Genomic DNA, 27,126 nt, shown 5'->3' with positions numbered 1-27,126 from the left:
CTCTCGCACAGCACCGAGCTGTGGATTAACGTTGAGCGTAGCAGTGCATCGAACCAAACAGAAGGCAAGCAAATGCCTCTGCCCGATATCAAATCAAGTACCATGTCTTTACGAGGATTTTTTTGGCAGAATTCAAAAATTCCCTGAGTTTCGCTCAAGTTTTCAGAACAAAAAATATCACTGTGTTTTCGCCGTTTTCCAAGACTCTGAATACCCTGTAAGAGTAAAAAAGGTAGCGTACATTCTTATTTCAATCCGTAACATCACACAGGATAAGCAACAAGAACTGCTAAAATTAACCGAGTCCAAAAGCGTATTATGTGTCTCAAGAACTTCCGGGAACTAGGTACACTAATCACTGTTTTCCAATGTATTTATTCCTTAATGAAATTTGCTACAAAGAAGACGTCACTTGCACAAAAAAACTTTTCCGTTCAGTGAATCTCTAATACAAATGAATGTGTCGGTAATCTGCATAAAGATTTAAAGGCACTTGCTGTGGTCTAGAAAGGCGTTAATAGTATATATTCAGAAACAAATAATAGCTTGCCAGCAGCCATAAAAATTTAGGAACTAAAATTAAGGGAGTCTACTTCAGTGGCGATTGCGGGCATTTCGATTTACCGCCGTTCGTCTATCCACCAAAAAGGTCGATGTCAACTGTACTAGATCGACAATAACCTTTCATTTTGATGTTATTCGTGGATTTATCATTGGATCTGCGCCAACATATGCTACAGATAACTGAAAAACAAAAGCAGGTGCGAAATGTTAGAAAATATGTTAGATTACAGCTGTAAGCACTGCACTGCACAATTTTCACAAACGTATGTGTGCGCTGGCGTACATATCGCAAAACGAAACAAATGAAAAATGTGGTGGAAGATCTTTGACAGATTACGCTTTGGAGAAATCAATGATCAGTGAGCGAATGTCACAAAAGGCAGATAAGGTAATTGCTAGTATTGTTATTTGTTTAGTTTCGATGACAGCTGTTGCCGAAGGTAGTCAATTAAGCGAATCCTGTTATCCCATTGGTTTTGTGTTGGTCACTTTTATCACAAATGGAAGTTAGTGATGGTATTAGACAGGTAAGTTAAAAAAAAAAAAAAACTTTTGCTTCTTTGTCGCACTAGGTATCAAAATCGAAACTTTCTTTCATCTGCTGTTCTTAATGCCTTTGAAAGTGTCTGGCAGCTTAATTGTAATATTCGTGAATGGAAAAACGTTGTCTTTAACTCAGTGTTTATGCCGCTTACAGTTAAATTCAAGTACATTGTAAGATTCGTGTTAGTCCTTCCTAGAAATAACAAAATTAATTTGAGATTTTTTGACCGTAAGATAGTGAATAGAAGTGGTGACACATATCTGTATTTGTTAAAGCGCGTGCTGTTTTCGGTAATGAAGTGAATTTTTATTTCCTCGCGCAGTTGACATTACGTATTCTAGCATTTGTCGCAAAGGTAGTGTAACGAATATTGACCAGATAAATGTTCAGTCAAAATAACCAGAATATAATGTTTATGTCCTGCGACAGATGTGAACAGGAATGTTCTTTGTTGCTGTTAGTGTCCTAGAAATTTACATTGGGAATGTTGACAATGAAAGTGTATGTAATGGAAAAATACTTGATATTTGTTTGATGTGCTTGCTCCTGTCCAGTGTTGTTACTATAGATTATTATCGTATCAATTAAAAATGTTTATGTATAGTGTACTTCGTTGGTATCCATTACAGAGTATTAGCCATAACTGTCTTTTTAAAAGTATCTTCCAAACCATTCCATTTTTTGTGATAGAAACGATAGTGTGGGAGGTCAGTGTTGCTTCTGAGGAAGTCCACTAACAGTTTACTGTGTTACTAGTTAAAAAGAAATGGAAAGGCTGTTGTGTAAACTAAGATATGTAAGTGTTTGCTGCACTCATCATTTAGTGATCTTTGCAATAAGAGTGTGGGGCGACATACAAAGCTGTATAATCTGTTGTATGATGTATACCTAATAGCTGTTTAATTGCCCAGCAGATTGCATCAGCAAATTCAACTTATCTCCCTCCTTTCCTGGAAGAGCAATCAGGGTTGTGAAAGTCTTAATCCTGTATAATACGTATAATATGCACAAGTTAGTCAATATAGGCTACATTCTTTAACAGCGATTGTATCCATCGGAAAAATGCATTTTGTTGATGACTGACTGTAAAGGAAATTCTTATTTCATATTAGTTTTAAACTTACATGACTAGTAATTATCCTGATATGTTCAAAGTCTTAAGTCTCCAAAATTGTATGATAACCATTATAGTAAAGTCATTTCATGCCAAGTGGCCTAAATTTAGACAAGCCCCCCACTTGACCATCTCCAATTCTAATGAAATTTTTAAAATATGTGCATATAGACCTTACGCTAAGTACTGCCAAATTACAGCTTCATAAGTAGTATATGGTGGGGCCACTGGCCACCTTTTCATAAAGGCTTTTTTTTTTTTTTTTTTTTTTTTTTTAACTACATTGTGACTGAAATGATCAACCGTGTTTTACCATTGTTCAGGGTCTAAAAGACTTGTCTTGCTGAAACTTTGTGATCCTGTTCAACTTCTTGGGTACAATAGCTTAGTTACTGTACAAAAGGTCTAACAATGGTAAATTCATCATAGTGTGCTATCAAAGTGGCTCATGAATCTTGTCCCAAATAAACTTAGGCCTACATTCATATTACATTAAAAAATACATGTACCAGTCTTACTCTTTATGGTTCCCAAACCAAGTATTTCAGTTCTTATTCATTTGCTGAAATGTGTTACTAATGGTAATTACAGTTGACTCTAACAAGCTATAATGTTGGCCTATTCTTGTTGCTGATGGACCTGGAATGACAGAATTAATGTGTTGGTTTGGAATCCAACAAGCATCCTGTCTAACTGGCCAATAGAATGAATGTGCAGGTCCATTGGGGTGCATTAAACTGAGTAAAACATTTTCTTCTTCTGAAACTTCAAACACATTACCAATCCACCATTTTTCCATCATATATATACAGGCAATGCATTGGCCCAGTTGTAAGGCTGTAATATTTCTGAATTAAACTGTTGATTGACTTTGCCACAAAAAATTTGTATCATTGGACACTCCTCTAATACAAAATTACTTTTCATTTAATGACACAAAATGGGGATTCTCTCTTGTTCCTGATATTGTGCAGCCATTTTTGGACCTTGCTGTGTGCTCAGTTTTTAATGTTTCAATTTCTTCTTTTGAAACAAAAATGAATTGGTTTCCTCTGATATTATTTGTATAGCATTTAAACAAATCAGATGGTGTCAAAATCTGGTCCTCAGTTGATCTTTAAAGGCTTGATCTTGCTGCCAGGTGCTTTACAGTTCCTCCAATTCCATTACATGGTTTTTTTTCTATGGCTTTTAGTGAAAAAGTTCCTTTCAGCTAAGATTCCAGTCATTTTGATGGTGGCAGAGATTCAGAAAATTTTTGAAGTTTTTGTTCAGTGCTGCTGACACATCCTTGAAGTAATAAATGTGTGTGGTTTTTCCAAGGAGACACTTTAGATCTTTTATTAATTTCACTATAAAAGCATGTACAGCAATTGAATCGTGCTCCAGGCTGTTGCTTATTATCCAGTAGCTGATGCTGATGTCCAGGTTATTTCTGAAGTACACAACAAATGGGTATAAAGTTTCTTTGCTGTTATACCAGTGAAAACCTTGAGCTGCATCCTGGACAATGAAGGAATAATTTTCAGCATAGTCCATTAATATGATCAGTTGACTTACAGCTTTCTTTTATGCATTTTACGTGCTTGCTCTGGTGCTATGCAAGATAATGACGAGTGGAAAGTTTGTCAATTTTTGAAATCAGTTCCTCAATAAAATCATTGGTGGTCATCTGCTTGGTTTATAATGTATATCTGTGTGCACCCACTGTTTGAACTCAATGGTATCATCTGGATCACTGTCTTCAAAACTACTTTCTAAAAACTGTTCCAGTAGTTCTTTTCCCAGACAGATTTCAGTTATGAAGCATGCAGTCTTTGGATTCCAAATCATACACTGTTTTAGTAATCGGACTCTTATAATCTTTTTTAGCTAATTGGAGTGCTTGAAAGCATCAATTTCACATTTTGGTGTAGTGCTAACACAGACTGAGTGGGTTCATGCAGCACCCACAGCGATGCACCATTTTGGTCTCAATTCGTAAAATTTGGAAAATCCAATTTCAGGCCCATGTTGAAGTAAATATGCAGCAAACATTTCTTTCAAATTATTCAGAAGGTATTTTTGCATCAAAATTTTCTTCCTTTCTATTCTAATTGACAGTCTTCTTTTTACCTGGACAAATTTGGCTAAATTCTTCATTCTGAAAAAATGTTACCACTCTTTCTTTTGCAGCACCTGGAATAGTCTTGCCACACTTGTTCTTTGGCAGAGCTAATGCACCATTTTCTGCCTATAACTTCCTAGCTGCTTTGACCATCCTCTCTGGAACATAAGTTTCTTGCATTCCCTTTTATTGTCCAGCTTTGTGGTACTAATGTCAATATTTGCAATTTTTCATGCTGCCTTGACAATTGCAACTTCTTTCAATTCTTTAATTAGCTGCTTATAATCTTCACAATCAGGACATGTCTTGCTTGTACTAGGTGTTTGAAGATCTTTTGGGGTGAATCCTCCAGCAGCAGCAATGTTCTTAATTGCTTCTCGAGTTTCGCTTATTTTTCGTTTTGCATAACCTTTCACACCCCTTTTTGATACTCTCTGAAATTTTAGCAGTTAGACTTAAATCGATTGATACTTCTGGATATGCTTCATCTTCTAACTGGTTTGAAGTAGACTGATTTTTCTGCTTTCTTTGCTAAAAATTTTCTGCCTGTTGGATAGATGTTCTGACCAAGTTTCACATTGCTCTTAGTCACAGGTTGCAATTGTTTTGCTGTTTCCACATTGAAAATTATTAATCCTTTTTAACAGAATGGTTCTTTGCATCAAAAGGATTACAACAAGATCTCCATAGAAAGTCATATTTGTCCACAAGCATTGCTTGTGCATTTTCAGTAAGACCTTTCTCACTTATTTGGTTTATTAATTCCTGTAGCTCTACCTAAAATTCTTTGGTTGGAATGAAGTGTTGTGTGTGTGTGTGTGTGTGTGTGTGTGTGTGTGTGTGTGTTTTTCAGATGACATGCAGAATTATCTGCAAGGCCAATGACATATGGTACTGAAACCTCGTTGATATCGATTACACTATTAAATTTATGCTCCCAGTTGCCTTTTGTTTCAGTATTAGAAAAAGTAGTAGTGTATATTTCCAGCTGAAAAATATTAAACAATCATAGGCAATAGGAACTTCCTTGAGAATACAACAGAACAAAATTAAATAACTTGATAAACATTTCCAAAGAGTCATCCCGTACATTGAAATAATTTTTACTTACCGAAAAAAGATGTTTATCCAGTAATGACAACACGCCTTACATCATTTAAAAAGGCACACACATCTGAACACTCTTCCCTACAAAAGTGTGCTTCAGACTGATTGTTGAAGCAGGTTACCAATCTCCATTGTTGACACTAAACTGGTCTGTCTCCAAAATAAAAACTATTCCTGATCAGCCAAGATGATCTCAGATAACTCAGTTATTATTTGAGCAATCTGGGCGCCACTTGCAGAGCTTTGACAGGTTGCAGATAGCTAAAGTATCAACTTCAAAAAGTTATTCTTTCAGTAGTTAAAAGGCAATAAAGTATAGTCAAAATTTGGTATGATGAGATTTATGAGCCACTTTGATAGCACACTATGATGAACTTACCATATAATGAAATTAATAGAAATGGTACTTCTTAAAACATTATGCTTCTTCCTTCATTACATTGGACAGCTATGTTTATTTAGCACTGGTAGCTTGATATTCAGATAGCTGCACTGCTGATAACTATAGTTTTTATCCTTTACTGTTCATTGAAATAGTATGGGCCTAAAAGACTTGGGATTATGTGATAAGTTAACAAAGCAAAAGCTTTTGTAGCTATTGGTCTTAAACCAAGACCTGCATATTTGACCAATTTATTTTAAGGTAGCCTTCTGTGTGTTGACACTGGAGGTAGCGTTCATAATTTACTGCCCATTTTTCACATCCTTAAAGCATCCTAGTCACAGAACTGTTAAATCTTGTTGCCACACTTGACTGCACACAGAATTTGTCACATGTGGTACACACCTGTGTGGAAAAAAAAAAGTCGTGTCTGTGTAATAACCCACTCCACTTCAGAAGCAGTGGTAATGTGCGTAGCTACACTAGGAGAAAGACTAATCTTCGCTATTCTGGGTTAAATCTAACTTTGGAACAGAAAGGGGTGGATTACACTGCCAAACAAGTCCTTGGTCACTTACCAAATAGTATCAAAACTCTGGCAGTCAGCTAGAATTTGAAAGCAAATTAAAAGCATTTCTGAGTTACGGCTGCTTCTACTCAGTAGATGAATTTTAAATATAAATTAGTAATTTTACAGTAATTAAAAATTGTCACACAAAGACGACTTCTGTTAAACTGGCACATTTCACACCTTTACAAAGTGTCATATTCATGATTGTGGAACATTTAAATTAATCTAGAGGCATTTTTAATGAACTTTCTTGACAAAACCGTCATCACTTATGAAATGCAAAGCATAAGAAATGAGATGGTGCCTCAAAACACCCAAACTATAACTTTTGTCTATCTGCAAGAGTTCAATTCTTAAATATCACAAGTATTGTGTGGTGCAAAATTTTGAGTCAGTTGGATTGTGGATACAGACTGATCTGTAGCATAGTGTGATGTCTAAGTTATGATGGAGAGACAGTTTGGTAGTGAATTGACAGCCAACGAAAGAGGAATATTAATTATGCCGACAAATTGATCTGTAATGTGGGAAATGGTCCAAATTAGGTTGAAAAAGTTGAGAGATGGTGAATCCAGTGAACATAATGCTATGAGAATGTAAGTAGTTGTTTTATAATGTAATTGGGTAGATAAAAACATCTACTCATAAAGTGGCAGCAGGAGAACACACATATAAAAGTACAGAAATTTTCAAGGCATCAGAGCCAGTGGTTCCTTCTTCTGGCAGAAGGGTTGAAGACGAAGTAAGAGGAGTGAAAAGGAATGGTGAGGTTTTGGAAATGGGGAGAGATTGCAAAAGTTGTCCAGAACCCTGGGGGTTAGTGGTGGCTTATAAGATGGGATGGGAAAGAAAGACGGATTGTTACAGGCTGCACCAAATGAGATTTGAAAATCTTGGAGCTTAATGGTGGAAGATAGGGCAATGCACAATATAGATTACCGACAAAACAACATCCACGAGTTAATAAGCATAGAAAGCTGAGTTTATTGTATATTGTTGAGTTGGTGGGGGTGGGGGGGATAGACAGGTCAGAAAATAAGATACAGAAAAACTAAAAAGAAATTCCCTCCTCCATCCCTCCCTTTCAGTTTCCTATATCTTTTATTTTTGGAGTATCTATGCCCCACCCACCTACCTCTATCACATACAGTATACTTCGCTTTCCACTCTTATTTACTCATGCATGAGGTTCTCTCGGTAATCTCTGTATTGTTCATTGCCTTGTCTTCCGCCTTTAAGATCTCAGGTTTTCAAATTTTGTTGGGTGCAGTCTTTCCTTGTCATCCCATATGGAAAGTCTCAACCAGCCCAGGGTTCTGAGTGATTTTTCTGAACTCTTCAAATTCACACCAGTCCTTTACTTGCCCTACAACCCTTCTGCCAGAAGAAGCCACTGCTTCAGAAAGCTTAAACATTTCTGTGCCTTTATATGTGTGTTCCCCTGCCACTTGGTAAACACACTAGACTTCGATGAGTGGTTTATGCGTGCCATTTTGCTGTCATGGGTCAGAGGTGCTCACACAAGCAAGCACACTTAATGCACATGTCACCACTAGTACCAGCAGCTCTGACTGGAGCTCCGGTTGGATCTGCCAGTGGTAGCAGTCACATGTGCTTGTGGTGTGTTTGCCTGTGGGAATGTGTGCGTGCATGTGTGTGCGTGCACTTTCCCTTTGCTGAAGGTTTTGGCTGAAAGCATTACTGTGTGTAACAGTCTTTCTGATATGGTTGTCTGCAACTCAGTGGGCCATCTTCACAGTGAGTAGCAATATTGCTGATATTCCAACCTCCTCCTTCTACATGTACTCACACAATACTTCACAGCTCTTTTCTCATCAAATATGCTTCCTAGAGTTGCTGTATACATGTACTACTGTATTATGGAGCAATAAACCAGCATCCAAAATATTCTTACATGAACAAACAAAAATCTTGGTCAACTGAATCTATTGGTACACATCAGCTTTGTCTCCTGCATAGTAATTGTGTGGTGCATTACTTCAAATTTGTACAAACAGAACAGGGCCAATATTTCTTCTCTTCTGTATTAGTTTTTGCATTGTAGATTGTGATGACATACTGATTTGTAGTGCAGCTGAAGGTCTGGGTTAGAATTTGCAATCTGGTGATGCCGTACTAAATGCTTCAATGCATGTGTTACTTGTGGATTTGTTGCATGTGTTGGCTCTGTGATGGATCTGAAAGTCAAGTGAACAGCTGAATGTTGATGGAGATGTGGGATATCCTACAGAAGTGTGCCTCAACCCCTTTTGTAACAGTTAACTTGGATATTTTAGAAGGGATGGCTGTGGGTTGATTCCATGATCTCCACACCTTGCTCATTTTACATTTTCATCATAGAAACAGTTTCAGATGACAATAATATTCTAGAGATATGGCACAGAATATGGAGTTACTGTATAATATCTCCAGAGGATACAAAAATTGCTGTAACTTCAATGTCTTACTAATAATAAAATTCCCATATTTTCTAGTTTTTGTATATTGAACATAAAGTAGTTTCTCATATGTTTCATACATGAGTGTTATGCTCTGTCCAAGTCTCTCAAACTGATGTAAAGGTACCTCTTGCATATCTGGAACTTGTTCTAAACATGCAAGAGATTCTTTGGGAAATTCAAGAGTGCAATTTGCAAAATTGTCATGTTAAAAAATTACTTTTATAGCTTATTAGTATTCCAGCTGTCTTACTTCCATTGACAGTGTGCACACTATTAAAGATGATTAAGAACTTCACTACATAACACTATGTATTAAGGCTTTTAATATGTCTAAGTTCCTCCAACTACTGATGAAGTATTCCACAAATATTATTAGAGATTAACACACAAATCCCTGAATTGAGTAGTAGTGCAGATCGGATTACATTGCCAAAATTAAATCTAAAAAAACTTGTGTTAGGTTAGGGACTTTTGCGTGGGCTATGAACTACGAGTAGATGTACAAAAGTACAGATTGTATGGTTATTGTGATTCATTTTCCTCTGATAATTTACATATCACCAACAGAGGTAGGCATTGTCATCCAACTGAACTGAACTGAACTTTACACCCACCTCACGGTATGCAAGTTGAATATCTTCCTACATTATTTCTATATGATACCATTGCTGGTGATTGATGCTACTGTGGAGGTATGCATTGATGTTCATCCATTGCCCAAACATTAACTCATCCTCTGCAGTTACTCATATTCCAGTATGCTTTGGACATGGTAATATGTTCTCAATTCTTTCCATTCCAGTTGGTCTTTACTAGTAGATTAATAACGTGAAATAAAATTTAAACTACTCAATTGTTAATCACGCCATTATTCAGTATTTTATATTAAAATTCAGTTGTCCAGAAAAAGTTAAAATAAAAATTTAGAAAGTGTAAGAGCAAGTAATATATGTTTGAAAGTTAAATTGAATTATTTCGAAGATTTATGAGAAAATGAGCCTTCTATATAAAAAATCTTACTGTTGTATTGAACTTCATAAGAATAAATAACTCTAATATTGACCTTACTCCATTTCCTCTTTTTTTACTCAAGTTCCATCTTTCCTCACTGTTCACTACATGCTCTTTTTTGCCAGATTTTAACACTTACTTTGACTTCCTTGATCGGTTGTACCTGTTTATATTTCTCATAATGTTTTGAGCATTGGGATCTTGTCATGTCAAACTGCTGAGATACTTGGGCCCTTGGCAGTCTTTATTAATTGTAACTTGATTGTCATCTGTGTAGAGAGAATAATTTTGAACAAATATTGAATTAGGTATCCCTGTTGTAATTATGTTGTTGAAAGAATCATTCCATGCGTTGCGTATAACCGCACTCAGAAGAGATTTAAGCTTTTGTGAAGTTGTTGTTCTTGTTGTGGTCTTCAGTCCTGAGACTGGTTTGGTGCAGCTCTCCATGCTACTCTATCCTGTGCAAGCTTCATCATCTCCCAGTACCTATTGCAACCTACATCCTTCTGAATCTGCTTAGTGTATTCATCTCTTGGTCTCCCTCTGATTTTTACCCTCTATGCTGCCCTCCAATACTAAATTTGTGATGCCTTGATGCCTCAAAACATGTCTTACCAACTGATCCCTTCTTCTAGTCAAGTTATGCCACAAACTTCTCTTCTCCCCCAATCCTACTCAATACCTCCTCTTTAGTTACGTGTTCTATCCACCTTATCTTCAGCATTCTTCTGTAGCACCACATTTCGAAAGCTTCTATTCTCTTGTCCAAACTAGTTATTGTCCATGTTTCACTTCCATACATGGCTACACTCCGTACAAATACTTTCAGAAACGACGTCCTGACTATTAAATCTATACTCTGTGTTAACAAATTTATCTTCTTCAGAAACGCTTTCCTTGCCATTGCCAGTCTACATTTTATATCATCTCTACTTCGACCATCATCAGTTATTTTACTCCCTAAATAGCAAAACTCCTTTACTACTTTAAGTGTCTCATTTCCTAATCTAATTCCCTCAGCATCACCCGATTTAATTTGACTACATTCCATTATCCTCGTTTTGCTTTTCTTGGAGTTCATCTTATATCCTCCTTTCAAGACACTGTCCATTCCGTTCAACTGCTCTTCCAAGTCCTTTGCTGTGTCTGACAGAATTACAATGTCATTGGCGAACCTCAACATTTTAATTTCTTCTCCATGGACTTTAATACCAACTCCGTATTTTTCTTTCGTTTCCTTCACTGCTTGCTCAATATACAGATTGAATAACATCGGGGATAGGCTACAACCCTGTCTCACTCCCTTCCCAACCACTGCTTCCCTTTCATACCGCTCAACTCTTATAACTGCCATCTGGTTTCTGTACAAATTATAAATAGCCTTTCGCTCCCTGTATTTTACCCCTGCCACCTTCAGAATTTGAAAGAGAGTATTCCAGTCAACATTGTCAAAATCTTTCTCAAAGTCTACAAATGCTAGAAATGTAGGTTTGCCTTTTCTTTATCTTTCTTCTAAGATAAGTCATAAGGTCAGTATTGCCTCACGTGTTCCAACATTTCTACGGAATCCAAACTGATCTTCCCCGAGGTCGGCTTCTACCAGTTTTTCCATTCGTCGGTAAAGAATTCGCATTAGTATTTTGCAGCTGTGACTTATCAAACTGATAGTTGGGTAATTTTCACATCTGTCAGCACCTGCTTTCTTTGGGATTGGAATTATTATATTCTTCTTGAAGTCTGAGGGTATTTTGCCTGTCTCATACATCTTGCTCGCCAGCTGCTAGAGTTTTGTCATGACTGGCTCTCCCAAGGCCATCAGTGGTTCTAATGGAATGTTGTCTACTCCCAGGGCCTTGTTTCGACTCGGGTCTTTCAGTGCTCTGTCAAACTCTTCACGCAGTATCGTATCTCCCATTTCGTCTTCATCTACATCCTCTTCAATTTCCATAATATTGTCCTCAAGTACATCGCCCTTGTATAAACCCTCTATATACTCCTTCCACCTTTCTGCCTTCCCTTCTTTGGTTAAAACTGGGTTGCCATCTGAGCTCTCGATATTCATACAAGTGGTTCTCTTCTCTCCAAAAGTCTCTTTAATTTTCCTGTAGGCAGTGTGTATCTTAACCCTAGCGAGATAAGCTTCTACATCCTTACATTTGTCCTCTAGAGATCCCTGCTTAGCCATGTTGCACTTCCTGTTTTCATTTTTGAGACTTTTGTATTCCTTTTTGCCTGCTTCATTTACTGCATTTTTATATTTTCTCCTTTCATCAATTTGTGAAGTTACTCACTGAAATTGACAGTGGCATGGATAAAATGTTAATGGGTGTACTGCTCAACTCCAGTAAACACCACAAGTGTAGTGTCGTGTTATGTAGCCAGTTTCTGGAATGGTTTTGTATGTGTATGCCAGTTTTACCTATCAGATGTTACTTATAACATGTCATTAATTTCTAATGGAGGCTGGCTTAGATCATATTTATTAGATCTATATTGGTGTGATAGAGATGATGCTCCATTAAGGAAAACAGTGTTTTGTGTTGCATTGTATGCTAGACTTCTTTGCAAGAGTTTGTGGTGCCTGACTGATACAGAGCATAGGCACATTATTGGATTAGAAGGTAGATAGTTTGATTGAGAGTTGATGAGGCCAACAAATAAGTCATGACAATTTTTTTTATATACATTGCTCATTCCATAGTTATATTTATGCCCATGATTAAATCCCATATATTGCCAATATGATCTGATGTTTTCAGGTTGCAATGTGTTTTGGTGACAGTTACAAACAAAAATGATCGTATTACAAATTCTTGAATGTCTGTAGAAATCCCATTAGTTTATTAGAATTTATTTTGATAATTTACTGCTGTTAGCGACTTCAGCCATTAATCACCATTAGTAATTTCTTCACTCATATCTCTGCCATGTTAACGGTGTCATTGGTCTGCTAGCATGGTATCATATTGGTAACTAATCTCTGCTGCACTGCAGTCCTTAAAGATAAGTATAAATTGTGCTGCGTTTCTGTGCCTTTGGCTGAAGCTCATGATATGGTTCCTCATTAATCAAAAGTTATGGAAAAAATGCCCAAATATCTCTGTTTACAGTAATCTCACATTTTGTTCCTTTGAATTGACAGTCGGGGGAAAAAATCCTGTATTTAGGTCTGTGTAAATGAAAACCTCAAGTTTCTTCATTTTCCACTGTTTGCAACAGTTCTCAACTTTACCCATATTTTTCAGTGAGGGCAACACAATTAGAATATTTCAATTTCACTTGGTGTTTGGAATCTAATTCCTTCATACACAATTCTTTTTCCTTCAGTTGAAATAGCTGGGGCCAGGATGAAACACATTTACAGTCCCGGTTCGGTTGTGAATCTAGAAAGAAGTTGTGTAATGAACTGTCGAAGTATGGCTATAACTTTCTGCAATTTCATCTATTTGCTCCACACATCCAGAAGTGACATTTCTGTGCATATTTGTCAGCTGTTCCTGTCTTTAGTGTCAGTCTTTCACTGGTACACATTTTCTGACCTAACATGCGACAAAATATTCTACTACTGTTAAACAAATGTTTTGTTTAAATGTCTATGACTAAACATTTATGTATTTTTGTGTGTAGTGTTATCAACTCTGCTACTAGCTTAGATGTTCAATTTATCTAAAAAAAATATTCTGTTAATGAATGCTTGTTGTACATCTGCTGTCACTGGAGGAAGAGAGGGTTTTGAAGTTATTTATTGTTGTAGTGATTTTGTGTTTTTTGTTTCCAAGGAGATAGTCTTAAAGCACTAAAATATTTTTTCTTTTATTAAATAGTTATTTGTGTGTTATTGAGACAGCTGAGTGTCTGTTTTATGGTCTTAATGAAATACTGCCATAAGTGCTCTCTACATCAAAACAAAGCAGTGTCTTCTGTACATGGGATATTTGTAATTTGTTTGTTATTTATTAGCTAAGTGGTGTTTCTTACCGTCCTCTCATGTTAAAGTTTGTTTCGGCGGACGAGCAGTGTGTGCACGCTTCCCGGTATGTAGACATATGTTGCTATTGCCCTGAAATTTTGTCAGTTTGAGATGGTCTTCTGGATTGTAGCTTGGCTCATGAGTTACATACCATTGTTCACTCACCATCCCCATCTCCACATCAATCTAGTCCTCACCCCCTCTTCCAAGCTGTGTATTTTTACTTGTCCTAAATGTATGATCTTTTGAGTGTTTTTAAAATGTATTTGAAATTTGTCTGCTGTCAGACTTCAATATGGGTATTTGCGAAATATGAACTTCGAACATTAAACCTTTGTGTGACAGTCATTAAAAGGTCAAGGTTCAAAATTCAGGTGTAGTGGAACTACATGCTTTAATTCAAAGCAGTAAAATTAAGTTGGTGGAAATATCTTTGTTTCGGCTTGAATGTTAGCAGTGGATTAATCATGCATTCCTATTCAGTATTAATAATAGTATTAAGATATAGTGTGTTTCATCTTATCTTCATAGAAAGAAATTGACTTGGCTCAAACAAAAATGTCTTGAAACAAAGGCCAATCAGCAACTACAAACAGCTCCCTACAACTCTGTTGCTGATGTTGCCAACTACTGAAACACTTGGAGATGACACACTAAGAAAATTGACCAAGAAGACTGCAATAAGTGCTGCTATTGCATGATAACACCTACATGCATACAGCTGATATGACCCTTTCTCACTCCTTATTAAATGACTTATCAAGAAAATCCTTCGAGAGAAAATGGACTTCAAACTTGGCTTGACCTGTCTTTAATACCAGACCTGTAGATTTTTACAGGTGTAGATTTTAAAAAATTATTTTAACGTGTAAAACTCGAGCATTTAGTAAGATACTAGTAAACTGAAAGGTCATCACCTTTGTGTTATCCAGTCTATAATAATGAAAAGAACAGGCAGTATCATCTGCTTCTAATGCTACCAAACATCCCGTAGTACAGTGAGATTCCCACCTCAGCACTCTGAGGCAGATTTTCACACGGTTGGGTGAAGACTGCCAACTGTGGCCCTGGATGCTGGTTGTCATGAGGACTAGGCCCTAGTCATCTATGATGGGTTGAACAAGACCACAGCAGAAGCTAGTCAGGCAGGAGGCTGTGTGGATGTGGCAGCTTGCAGATAATTTGCTGTGACTCGTAATGTAGGAGGGCTGGCCGTATACCAGCATTTTCATCCACGGTGATCCAATGGGTGGCAATGGCCTACCACAACTGTGGTAGGCATTAGGTTGGCTGCATCTTATCAGCAAGGAGGTAGCATGCTGGCCATCATCGATCAGCTTCTTGTGGTTACACTGAAACATGTTGGACTAAACATGTGCTTGCACTTACACTTGTGCCTGTGCCTTTGATGTGATGGCTGTGGTTGTATGAGTATATTTACCCTCATTTATCAGACCTGTTGGCACTCCTTGCCTCCCAGTGGTAATTCAGTAATTATTGGGCTTGCCGAGCTGCCTCCATTTGATTTTGCAGTGGCATTTGGGTGGAGAGCTATTAATTTCTTTGTGGTGGAATAGTGAGGGGGTAGCATCACATCAGATGCATGGCATCTCTGTAATCATCAGCTTACCACTGAGAGTGATGTTCAATTATCCTGTTAAATTCATTACATATGTTCTTGTAATTTGGATGAAATATTGTAACTATTCTTATGTAGTAGATGACAACACAGATTTTTTTAACTCCAAGGAGGTGATTTTAGGCATAAATTAAAATTGCTCACATTTCTTTCTTTGTGTTGGTCAGCTTTTGTCTTCATTAGCTACCACTACAGTAATAAGAGAATTTTAGTCATTGGCACCTCAGTACTTTGTTTTCTAAATTACTTGTTTCTCAATATGAATGCAAGTGTAACAGTAGGTTCAAATGATGTTGGAAAAGTGATATATTTAATCTGTGTTTTCTCCTCTCTAATGCCATTCAAAAGACCTATGCAAAATTCAGTAATGAAATATTACACGTCAAAGTTCGTACTGTAGTTATGTAGACTGGAAAACAAACTTTTGATAATCATCAGCCTTCAACTGTAATGAGACAAATTTAATGAATTATTATGGTTTAGTCATTTACTCATAGCTTTTCACTTATTTCCACTATTTTTTTTAATGTATGAGCTGTAATACGGAAATTTGACATTTGCTTGACTGAACATCTGTGTTTGTTAACCATTCACTTTATCCTAAGAGAAGTAGCAGAATAGTCAGCAAATGCTGATAACAGGGAGCTTCTAATGTTAAATCATTCCTGATGATTTGTGATAGTGACGAAGTAGCAGTTCACGTCAGAGCACATTACCGAGCTATTGCATGAGTAATTTTTGCTGCAGATGCCAGAGGGCCACAACTTCATTGTCTTCAGTAGTCTGGATTGGTTTAATGTTGTTTAAACTCCTGCCTCCAGTGTATTAATTGAACATGGAAATGGTGTTCTCATGTCTGAGGAATGCAAAGGTTGGAAAAACAGGTTATTCCTTATGTTTGGGGTAAACCTCTGAATTGATATTGGAAACAGTTACCAAGTTTGAGTTCTTGTGACATACAATGTAACGTATTTATGAGCTTATTGAAGCTCATTGAGAGACTAGTTGTTTGTCCTGATCAGTTTTAAATTAGTACTGGAGGTGTGATTCCTCTTCACAGTGGAGCAAGAGGTGGGGTTCAGTGAATCTTGAGTTGAGATGAGGTTGGTAAGCAGATTGGATGTTTAGATTTGTTTACAGCCATTAGTGATGGGGTGACCTATCTTAGACCTGATGTAACACTCTCCCATAAAGTCGTGCAAAATGTTATGTTGCAGTTAGAATTAGACTTATGAGCTTCGGCCAGAACTCACTATAACAGTGTTACTAAAGTATAGGTGGCTGTAGTGCCAAGTCCCATGATTGCAGCAAAATCCCAGTCAAACTGTAGCTACAGATAGTGATAGACTGCAACTCTTGTTTAATACCTCCATTTTATTGAGCTCACAATCTGCTGGAGAAGAAATTAAATTGTCTGCAGGAATGTGTAAGCATAGGGCATACAGTGACAATCACGTAGCATGTAAGGGGCCTGTTGTGTGGGGTACATAGGTGTTAATGCTTTCCACGTGCTGGAAGGAATTGTCTGGTGTTTAATTCCATTATCAGTGACCCCTGGTGGTAGTTTTGTATTGTGGGTTAGTAGGATCTACATAGTCTCAGACCATTTCAGCACTGTATATCAGAACATACAATCAAAGTACAATGTTTTAAAAGCCATTCAAAACTCAAATTTTTATTTTATTATTTAAGGCCTTGTTGTCATTAAGCCCTTTAGCAGAAAGAGTCCTACTTCTATTCTAGTAATAATTTAAATGAGCAAGGACGGAGATAATCTCCTGTAACAGTGAAGAGCTTTGCAGATGTGTGCATTCATTTATAATTAATTTGACCCAACACTTGACAAAATTCATGTGGCAATGAATAAAACAGTAAGTGTAGTTCGGAACTGGTTCTTTTGTCACCTTAAAATTAGTGTTGGTGACAGTGATACACAATCGGAAGTAGAGTACTACTTACCATAGAAGTCTAGTGTAATAATTACACATTGATACTTGGCATATGCGTGTTTTGATATAAGGGCATTGAACGATTAAGAACTAAATTACGACCAAACCATGCCAATTATGTGGTGCTGGATAGAAAATCTGTCCTGTGCTCTGCTTGATGAACCTCTTATTTCATTTTGGATTATCTCTTAAGTGTGTTGTAGATTGGATGAGTTCATTCATCAAAAGCTTTTTGCTCCTCTTGGTAAAACGCCAGCAGTGGTTAAATTGTACTCATAATGAGATGATTTTTCAATATTTTGATTATTATAAACTGAATGACAATTTAATGATATATTCAGAATATTACTGTCAGCATTGTGTTAATGTTCTTGATTTGAAACTTTGTTATTCGTATGTTTTGAAATTTTTCTGTGGGTATTCTTGTTTTTTAATTGGTGCTATGTTGACTTTTTTGTTCTTTTGGTTTGGAAGTATTGCGAATGAGAGTTGTAAAAATCGTTTTCAAGTGTATAATAAAGAATAGAAAGTCACTGTGGAAACTACAGGTGGGATTATCAACATTGTAAGAAAAGACAGATTGCTACTTACTGTGACCTAGACACGTTAAGTTGCAGTCTCACAACTAAGGCACTTATATGATGCTAAGCTTTTGGACACAGCCTTAATCAGTAAAACACACACAAGCAAGGACATCTTATGCACGCAAGACTGCTGACTCCAACATCTTGGGCCGGACTGCAACTAACGTGTGGGATGCAAACAGCAATCTGGAGGGATGGAGAAGGGGAAGGTATAGTAGTGTACAGGAGGGGAGACAGATACACTGTCTGGTGGACTGTGCAGGGACTAGACTGCCAACAGGCACAGTGTCAGATGGTTGTGGGGCAGGGAGGGGGGGGGGGGGGGGAAAGGAGCAAAAAGGGGAGCAGTGGGGAAAGATGGACAGATGTGTTTGTAGAGGGCTGTAAATAAACATTGTGTGGGAGATCAGAATGGTGGCAAAACGATTGGGTGGAGGATGTGGGGAAACTGTTACCGTACGTTGAAGCTGGGATAATTATGGGAGTAGAGAATGTTTTGTAATTCCCATCTGCGCAGGCCATCTGGATCCTTCCACCCACCACTAGCTTTTTTGAGCTCTACAGATAGGAGTTATCCTTAACACATTCTCTACTCCTGTAATTATCCCAGCTTCAACATGTGGTAACATACTGTCACCACATCCTCCACCCACTAGTTTCCTCTGCATTCTTATCTGTCACCATGTTTATTTGCAGCCCTCTGCCAATACATATGCCTGTCTTTCCCCACTCCTCCACTTTTTGATCCTTTTTTTCCTCACTTCCCTGCCCCACAACCTCCAGATGCTGTGCTTGTTGGCAGTCTAGTCCCTGCCAGCTCCACCAGACAGCATTTGTCTCTCTCCCCTACCTTTACACTACTTTCCCCTTCCCCTTCTCTTCCCCACTCTGTCCAGATTGCTGCTTGCATCCCATGAGATAGTTGCATTCCGACCTGAGGTGCTGGTGTTGACAGTATTGTGTGCATGAAATGTGCTTGTGTATGTGAATGGTATGAATGTCTTTTACTGATGAAGGCTGTGGCTGAAAACTTTGTTAGTACGTCTTAATCGTGTCGGCCTGCAACTTGACATTTCTCCTTAGTGATACGTGGCAATATGTCTTTCCCTATATTATTGTTAAAGAATAAAAAGTGTTTGTTTAATAATGTTTACAATGTAACTACTGGTGAAGCCTTTAAAAATATGAATTGCATCATGTAAAATATACTTTGCACTATCTTTGAGACAGGAAAGATGATAAAATTATGGCAGCTACTGAAAATGAGGACTGCGTGATTTTAGATTAAATATACTGAATGATTCTTACCTAATGTGACATTTAGTTTGTAATTTTTTGTTTTTCCATCCAAAAAGGTAATTACATTAAAAATCTACAGCTAACCTAACATTTTAAAGTGTGAATTGTCTTAGATGTTCCTATGGCAGTAGAGTGCTTCTCTGAAGCAGGGGTTCACTATCTCAGGGTAACATTGTCTTTTGAGGCTGCCTTAGCTATCCGTTCCACTTGGTTAGTTTTATACCACTTCTGTGACTGAGCTTCATGCAGCCAAATTGAAATGTAATAAGATATTGTAAGAAAACTCATCACTAGTCTTCTTATGTCTTTGATTTCAGTACCGTGTAACTTTGAAAGTGAAGAACTTAACAGAATTGTACACTAGTAATGAATGCATTTTTCTGCTTCCACTCATCTTTTTCCCATTAATACATATTTTATCAATCAGGGCTTTGCATTGAATAACTTACCATGGTTTTGTAGACTTGTAGTCCCTGTAGGGGATTTGCATACTTCAGTATTAGTATTGAAATAATATTTAAATATTACCTAGGTTTTGCGCGTAGAGACAGAATGTTTAGAGTTAAGGATATATGTATAACATCTTACCACTATTCAGTCATGAAATTTTGGTTGGGCTCATATTGCTGAGATTTTGTGTTCTATTAAAATAGAATTTATTTAGCATAGGGGTATTGTTAAGTTGTAACTTGCATTAGTACAGAGCATATTTTTGTAGTGATGTTCATCAGCTAATTTTACACAACAGATAAAAATAAGAGAAGTTAGTCAACGGTACTGTATCATATTATCCACAACAGTCTGACACCACCCAGATATTGTTTAGATTCCATACCTGTAAAAATATACTGGTTTGGAGTTAATGATATTGTGAATCCCAGTTTGAAGCACTTTTACATCCACAAATGAGTGTTCTTGATAGTCATTCAATAAAGATAGTTGAACATTGGAGGAGAATAAATCCAATGAAAAACGATCTGTGAACCAAGCTCCTGGAAAAACTGCTTCTGTCAAATCAGCAGAGGCTGGTTGTGCATTATCTTGTAATATCAGCACTCAGCACTCTTAAGTTGATTTCCCCAGATTGCAAGTGCAAGATGTCTCAGTTTTAGGCTATAAATGCCAGCTGCAATGGATGTACTGCTAAGAAGCAATTCATATATATACACACCCTCTTCATAACACAAGTGAAGAATACTGTCTTGGTGGATGCAAGTTCAAGAACTGTTGAATCTGATCTGAAAGTCGTCAGGACTTAAGCTAAAAGTCTTCTCGTGATATGAGAATAGCACTGTGTTAATGGAACCCCATGGAGAAGAAGAATAGCATGATTTTTAGGACTTCGGAATTTAAACTGTAAGAATATTAAATTTATGATGAAAATGGAAATAGGTGGGTGTCTATTGTTTTTAGATGTTTTAGTTGGAAAGTGAATGGGTCATTTAAGCATTCAGTTTACTTCAGACCACATATATATAGATTTTTAGTTACAGAGATCTGTCAACACCCCTCACAGACTGTGGGCATCCTTCTCGCACTGATGCACTAGGCACATCTTGAATCTAATGAAGACAGGGTTACAAAGAATTTGAACACCTACAATCAGTGTTCAAAGAAAATTAATGTTTTTCTCATTATGTTAGTATAGTTTTAACAAAGATTAAACATAACCAGTTGCAAGAGAAAGAGAATAATGTTAAAGTTCAGGGTGTTCCTCCCATATATGGTCAATGTTTCTGTAAGCTAGGTGGAATCCTGAAAAGCCATTACAGTAAAGTAATGTTGCAGCCACCTGCAAAGAAAGACCCGTGTTCTTCTCGTCTCACTAAAGGATTAATTGTGTCAGTATTGCAAAGTGTCAGTATTTGCCAGACTACACACAAGGATAAAATGAAATGTGTTGGAACATGATCGCCACACTCGCCTTTACCAAACCTGTAAGTCAGCCATAGCTGAGTATTGTATATCAATGGGACATTCTTTGGAGTATTCTACCACTAAAATCATGAAGATGATGCCCTTTTGGAATTTGGTTACTGAAGAATCTGTGGAATTAAGTTTGGCTGGAGATTTTATTAATCATAATGGCAACTGTCAGCTGGATAAAGTGTGTGAATTCTTTAACTTGTCCAAAAAGACAAAATTTTACTCCTAATACCATGTCTAGTGATAATTTCTTCACAAAGACAAAATTTTACACCTAAAGTGACTTCTGTCACTAGAAGAGTTTATTAGTTCAACCAGTAGATTTTTAACTCTGTCAACCTACAATTTGACAGAGGGGCATGTATGCAGTACATGGGTGTGCACCTCAGTGGGAGCAGTATTCAACAGAGGGAACTGAATTTGACAGGAGTGTGTTCATGCAGCAAAAAGTGTGTGTGTGTGTGTGTGTGTGTGTGTGTGTAGCACCACACCATTTTTTTGTGTGTAAATGTAGTAGTGTTTAAAAGTAATCTATAGGGTACAGTTCACTTGAAGGTGACTGCCAGTTTGTCAGCTGAAATATGGTTCCAAGATAGCCTCATACACCTGAAACCCTGAACCACTGTGTATCTGCAATGATGGTGGCCTGCATGCTAACATGCCAAAAAGGTACTGCAGGCTTAAGTGGCATTCTTTCTTTATATGTAAATTTTAAGTGTGATGATGTACTCTAGTGCTCTTTGTCACATGCTGTGTGAACAGTAGTTACACAGCTGGTACTGCATTTTGTGTTAGAGGTTTGTTACAGATATTTTTCACAGAAACTTGCACTACAATAAATATTATGCTTGCAAAAGCAGTACAGCAACATGTGCTTGTAGATCTTTGGTACAACGTGGGATGTAATGTGGCCACATGGGTGGACACTGTCCATCAGCATTTGGCACCACACTGAGGGTTGAGTGCAGTGTGTATTCTGAATTAGACAGGTAATTGTAAGCTCTTCAATAAAATTTTCTGATATGTTTTCTTATTACTCAAGAAACTAATAGTTGGTAATATTCATGCCTGTCAGCACCAGCTTACTTCGGAGTTATTACATTCTTCTTGAAGTCTGAGGCTATTTTGCCTATTGTGGCTGGCTCTCACAAGGCTATCAGTAGTTCTGATGGAATGTCTACTGAAGGAGCCTTGTTTAGACTTAGTTACTTCAGTGCTCTGTTGAATTCTTCTCATTGTACTGTATCTCCCATATCATCATCATCATAATCATATTCCTATTCTGTTTCTATAATATTGCTTTCAAATTTGTCTTCCTTGTACAGATCCTCTATATACTCCTTCCACCTTTGTTTTCCATTCTTTGCTTAATACTGGTTTTCTATCCAAGCTCTTGATATTCATAGAACCATTTCTCTTCTTGCCCCAAAGGCTTTTTGTTTTTTCTGTAGGTGGTATGTCTCTTTTTCCCCTAGTGAAATATGCTTGTATAGCCATAGTTGTCTCCTAGTTATTTTGTTTTTCCTGTCACTCATTTTTCAGACAGTTGTTTTCCCTTTTTTCCTGCTTAATTTTCTGCATTTTTATATTTTTTTCATCAATTAAAATCAGTTTGTGTGATATCCAAAGAGTTGTACCAGTCTTTTCACCTGCCTTCTCTATATCAGCTCTCAAAGCCACCCATTCATCTTTGAATGCTGATTAAAACTGGAGAAATTGCAGAAAGGTAGGCAATTAAGGAAATGGACCCTGAGTAAATTGAAAGAACCAGATGTTGAGCTTCAGAGGGAGAGTTAAGCAATGGTTGATCAGAATAGGGAAAAGGAATAAAGATGTTTAAAATATGACAAAAATAATACCAGCAGCACAATTCCAATTAAATGGTCAACAACGGCTTCTCAGAATAAACCCACCTACAAAATAGGCGGTATATTCAACGAGCAGGGTACAAGCATTCAATGCAACACAAGTTATCCACCAGACAGATACCAACAGCCCTGTATCTAAAATTTCAGTTGCTAGGATTTTTGGCAAAATTTACATTGTAATGCCTGGTAGAAACTTTGACATAAGATGTAAAGAACACATCAGGATTTGAAAATACAGTACATGCCATCTGATGTTTGCAGATGACATTTTACTAAAATATCATAGGCCAAGCAAATGAAAAAAGAATAATGCATAATTGAAATCATTAAAACAAACTTCTCTTGTCAAGAAAATTACCATACACACATTGCACAAACAGTGTCAACGTGTACCTAATGGTCATATAAAAATTGGAATTAAACACTATACAAATCTTTCTCCTCCTCCCCACCTTGTACTCACCTTTCAACACTCTTCCTCCTCCTCTCTGTGTAGATCAGTAATTTCCAAGCTGTCTTTTCACATTCATATAGTTAAAGTTGTATTGATGTAAGTAATGAGAACATTAAGATAAAATGAACATTAAATGTAAGAATGTTGGCAACACTAAACACATGAAGTTACATAGATACAGATTTCTTCAGGGAAGTGTAAAAACATACATGTGCAATAGTGGCACATTGTTTAGTTGTGTCCAATCAGGAAATAGGAGGCAAAGCAAGTGAAAATGAAACTAGGCCAAAAATGCCAGTGCCAAAGACAGGACTAGCATGCCAAATTTGCATGCAGATGACACTTCCAGATCAAAACAGATGAAAATGCAGTAAGTCAAAGAACCACACTTAGCTTGTGCAAGGGGCTGATTTTAAATCAACAAAACCAAAAGTGTAAAAAACTTGATTTCACGCTGCAGATGTTTGTCCAGTAAAATAAAATGCATTTGGTAAAGCAAATGTATGTGCCTATTTAATAGTTGCATAGATTGATCTAAAATACTTAAATTTGTTGAACTATTGCTATAGAGACCATGGCCAGACAAATTTATTTCAGTTTTTATTCATGGGCATGAGTCACTTTTGTCAGTCAGTTTTTTGAATACCTTGCTACCATGGGCATTAAAATAATTGTGTGTGGCATCTAATGGGGTTGAGTATCTGTCACTTTTTGTCTTCGACCAGACATGATTTGTACTACATAAAGTAAATGTCACACATTTCATGAACAATATTTTAAAAACTGTTAGAAATCTGTTAAGGAGTTTCCAGGATTTTTGGTAGTATTAGTGGCAATGTAATTTAGACATTTCAAATCACAGTAACCACAGGAAAAACTTCCATATCAGTAGGCTCAGTGGTTGGAGATACGTGCTAGTGGTTACTATAGCAAAGTTAATCTGTGGTGGTAAAATTTGCACTAGTATTCTAAAAATGTGCTGTTCAAACTGAGGGGAACCACACAAAAATATGATGACTGTAGAGAACATTAGTTATATTTTTCACTTATTGACTTTTTAAGCAATTGTGTATTGTGATTTGGTTTTGGCCTATGTTATCATCACAAAGTGGCAAAACAAAGATTTTCAAAACATGCAGGACTATGGAATAAGCAGTGGAATAATTAGATCCCCCTAAGAAAGGAGAAATGTAGTAGACACGTATAGATACTTGATATTGAAATCGTTTCATATTGAGAAATTTGAGGATGTGATTATGGTCAAATTGATAGATTGGAACAAGGCTGCGGTATAAAAGTAAAACTGCTTTATATGTATCTGCAGATATATTGTTTGATGTAAAAGCAATTTCTCCATTTTTGGGTGCAGCAACTTTAAAATCGACAATGGAATAAACCCCTCAAGTGTAGAACAGCCTAAGCTTGTACACAGGTAGTCAGTTGTTTATAATTTGCTTTTAATAGTTACTTTGTCACTTCATAACAAACATGTCTTACAAACTTTTATTGACATGAAATAAAGAGTATCGGTATATTAAGTGTAGTGGTATTTAACCTGTGGTAGTTCTATTCCATCACATTGTTAGAACAAAGTTGTTAAACAGTTGTAGCTGTACTAGCTTATGGGAAAGTAAAAGAGCACAGTAAGAAAAGTTACTATGTTGATTGGAGATATTAATTTTTGTTAATATACATATTGAAGATGTTCTCAGATTGTAGGTAAATGATTAATCACGTAAAAAATAGTTATTCTGTTAATTAGGTAAGCATAGGACATTTGGAAATGGAATATCTTCCATTGAATCAGATATTTGGGTATAGCAACATAATATTGTATAAAAAATATGCCAATTCGAGGGAAGATAGTGTTGTCATTCTCTCCTCTCTCTCTCTCTCTCTCTCTCTCTCTCTCTCTCTCTCTCTCTCTCTCTCTCTCTCTCTGATGAAATGAATGTGGCATGAACAAATAATTAAAAACATGATAAATTTGTGAGTAATGAATTGTACTTAGTATTAGAGAACATATTGTAACACATTTCTAGCAAATTATGAACTTTTGTCAAGTAATGGAAAACTTTTGATCTGGTTTGTTTCAGGAATGGATATAGAAGACACTCCTGGTGGAAGTGTAAAGTTGTAAGCTCGTCTTTCTGAGCAGTAGTGAATACTATCTACTGCCCAAAGGACGAATTTACAAGTTTATACTGCAAGGTACATCTAGTTTGCCACAATCAGGTTGACTCATCTGGTGCAGTCCATAAATGAAGATACTGCAGCAAGTAGCATTTTTTATTTTCCATAAGCAGGACCATTATTTAGAATGTGGAAGTTCGACAGATTCAAGATAGCAGTAGCGTATTAACTGAGTAGTCTGGTTGTCATCTTTTTTATGAGTGTACTGTGTGGTAGTTGTATAACTGTCATTTCTTAAAATTGTCCTTACCTGTAAGTCTCCTTAAACTGATTTTACACACACACACACACACACACACACACACACACACACACACACACACACACAGCAAAATTATATTGTTGTGAGGAAAACACAGAGGAAGCTAATGAATTGATAACATTTTTAATTTTGTTGTTAAAACTGACAGTGTTTTTTAATTTAGCTATGGTGACAACATAAAGTTGAAAAAGACAAAAATCAAAGGAAGGGAATAGATTAGAAATGTTATAGACCACTTCTTTTCAAAAATTGTTATACTTCATTATACTTAGTATTCCTAAAATCCATATTTGTTTGCACATATTTACCAGTATAAAGTAAGTGAATACATGTTTCAGCGTAGTTCGTAGCCATAGTTCGCAGATGAACAGGTCAGATTGTATGTATTAAAGACACAAAAATGCATATTTTCATGTCATAATTAGTCAAAGTAATAAAATCTAGTAATGCTGTGGTGTATTTTTTATTTTTCTAATACTTAAAACCCACAAACAGGATACAATTCTCTCAATCATGCAAAATTGTGGTCATGCCAGTTGCTTGGTATATATGTATCTTTCCATACTATTAAGTTTAGTAACTGAGTGATCTATTGTATGAAAGAAAAAATAAGGTTGTTAAGAACAGATATTTTCACTCTTAAACATGTTTTTCATTTCATGTTTGTAAACTACTTTGCTAGAATTTCTGCTGGCAATAATTGTGCAGTAGATACTTTTCCTTTATTTTTAAAAACTAGTACAGACAATTTTCTCTGGGTGAAAATTAAACTACAAACTCTGAGAGGTTGCATGGGACATGTAAAACACTTCTTGTGTTTCCCTGAGAGGCACCATCTTAAGAACACAAATCTTACTTACAGAAAAGTAACACAATTTTTAATTCTTCATTGCCAAGAGACAACAACATTAACATACGATAATTATTTCAGTTGACTTGTAAACAAAGGTAATGCCAGCAGGTTATGTTCTGTATAACATAGTCCAAAGAAGTGGCCTTCATTTCTCCTGTTACTGCTAGTATCTTGGCAACCAGCTCCTCTGCTGATTCATCAGGTGTTTTGAAAATGAGATTGAACATTTCTCCCCACACAAAGTGCAGAGGGTTCAAATCAGTA

At 36.6% G+C, this 27,126-nt stretch overlaps 1 long non-coding RNA gene across 2 annotated transcripts; it reads left to right on the top strand.

Moving 5' to 3' along the window:
- Window positions 1–721: 721 nt before the first annotated feature.
- LOC126299160 (uncharacterized) lies at window positions 722–27,126 on the top strand. Of its 2 annotated transcripts, none has more exons than XR_007552735.1 (2): window positions 722–952; window positions 25,651–27,126. It is a non-coding gene; the product is annotated as an uncharacterized LOC126299160 (long non-coding RNA). The 2 variants fall into 2 exon arrangements; XR_007552736.1 differs by having other exon boundaries at window positions 722–1,091.

The sequence above is a fragment of the Schistocerca gregaria genome, chromosome X, assembly GCF_023897955.1.
Source record: "Schistocerca gregaria isolate iqSchGreg1 chromosome X, iqSchGreg1.2, whole genome shotgun sequence".
Classification (NCBI taxonomy): domain Eukaryota; kingdom Metazoa; phylum Arthropoda; class Insecta; order Orthoptera; family Acrididae; genus Schistocerca; species Schistocerca gregaria.
This window is presented reverse-complemented; position numbering and strand designations above follow the sequence as displayed.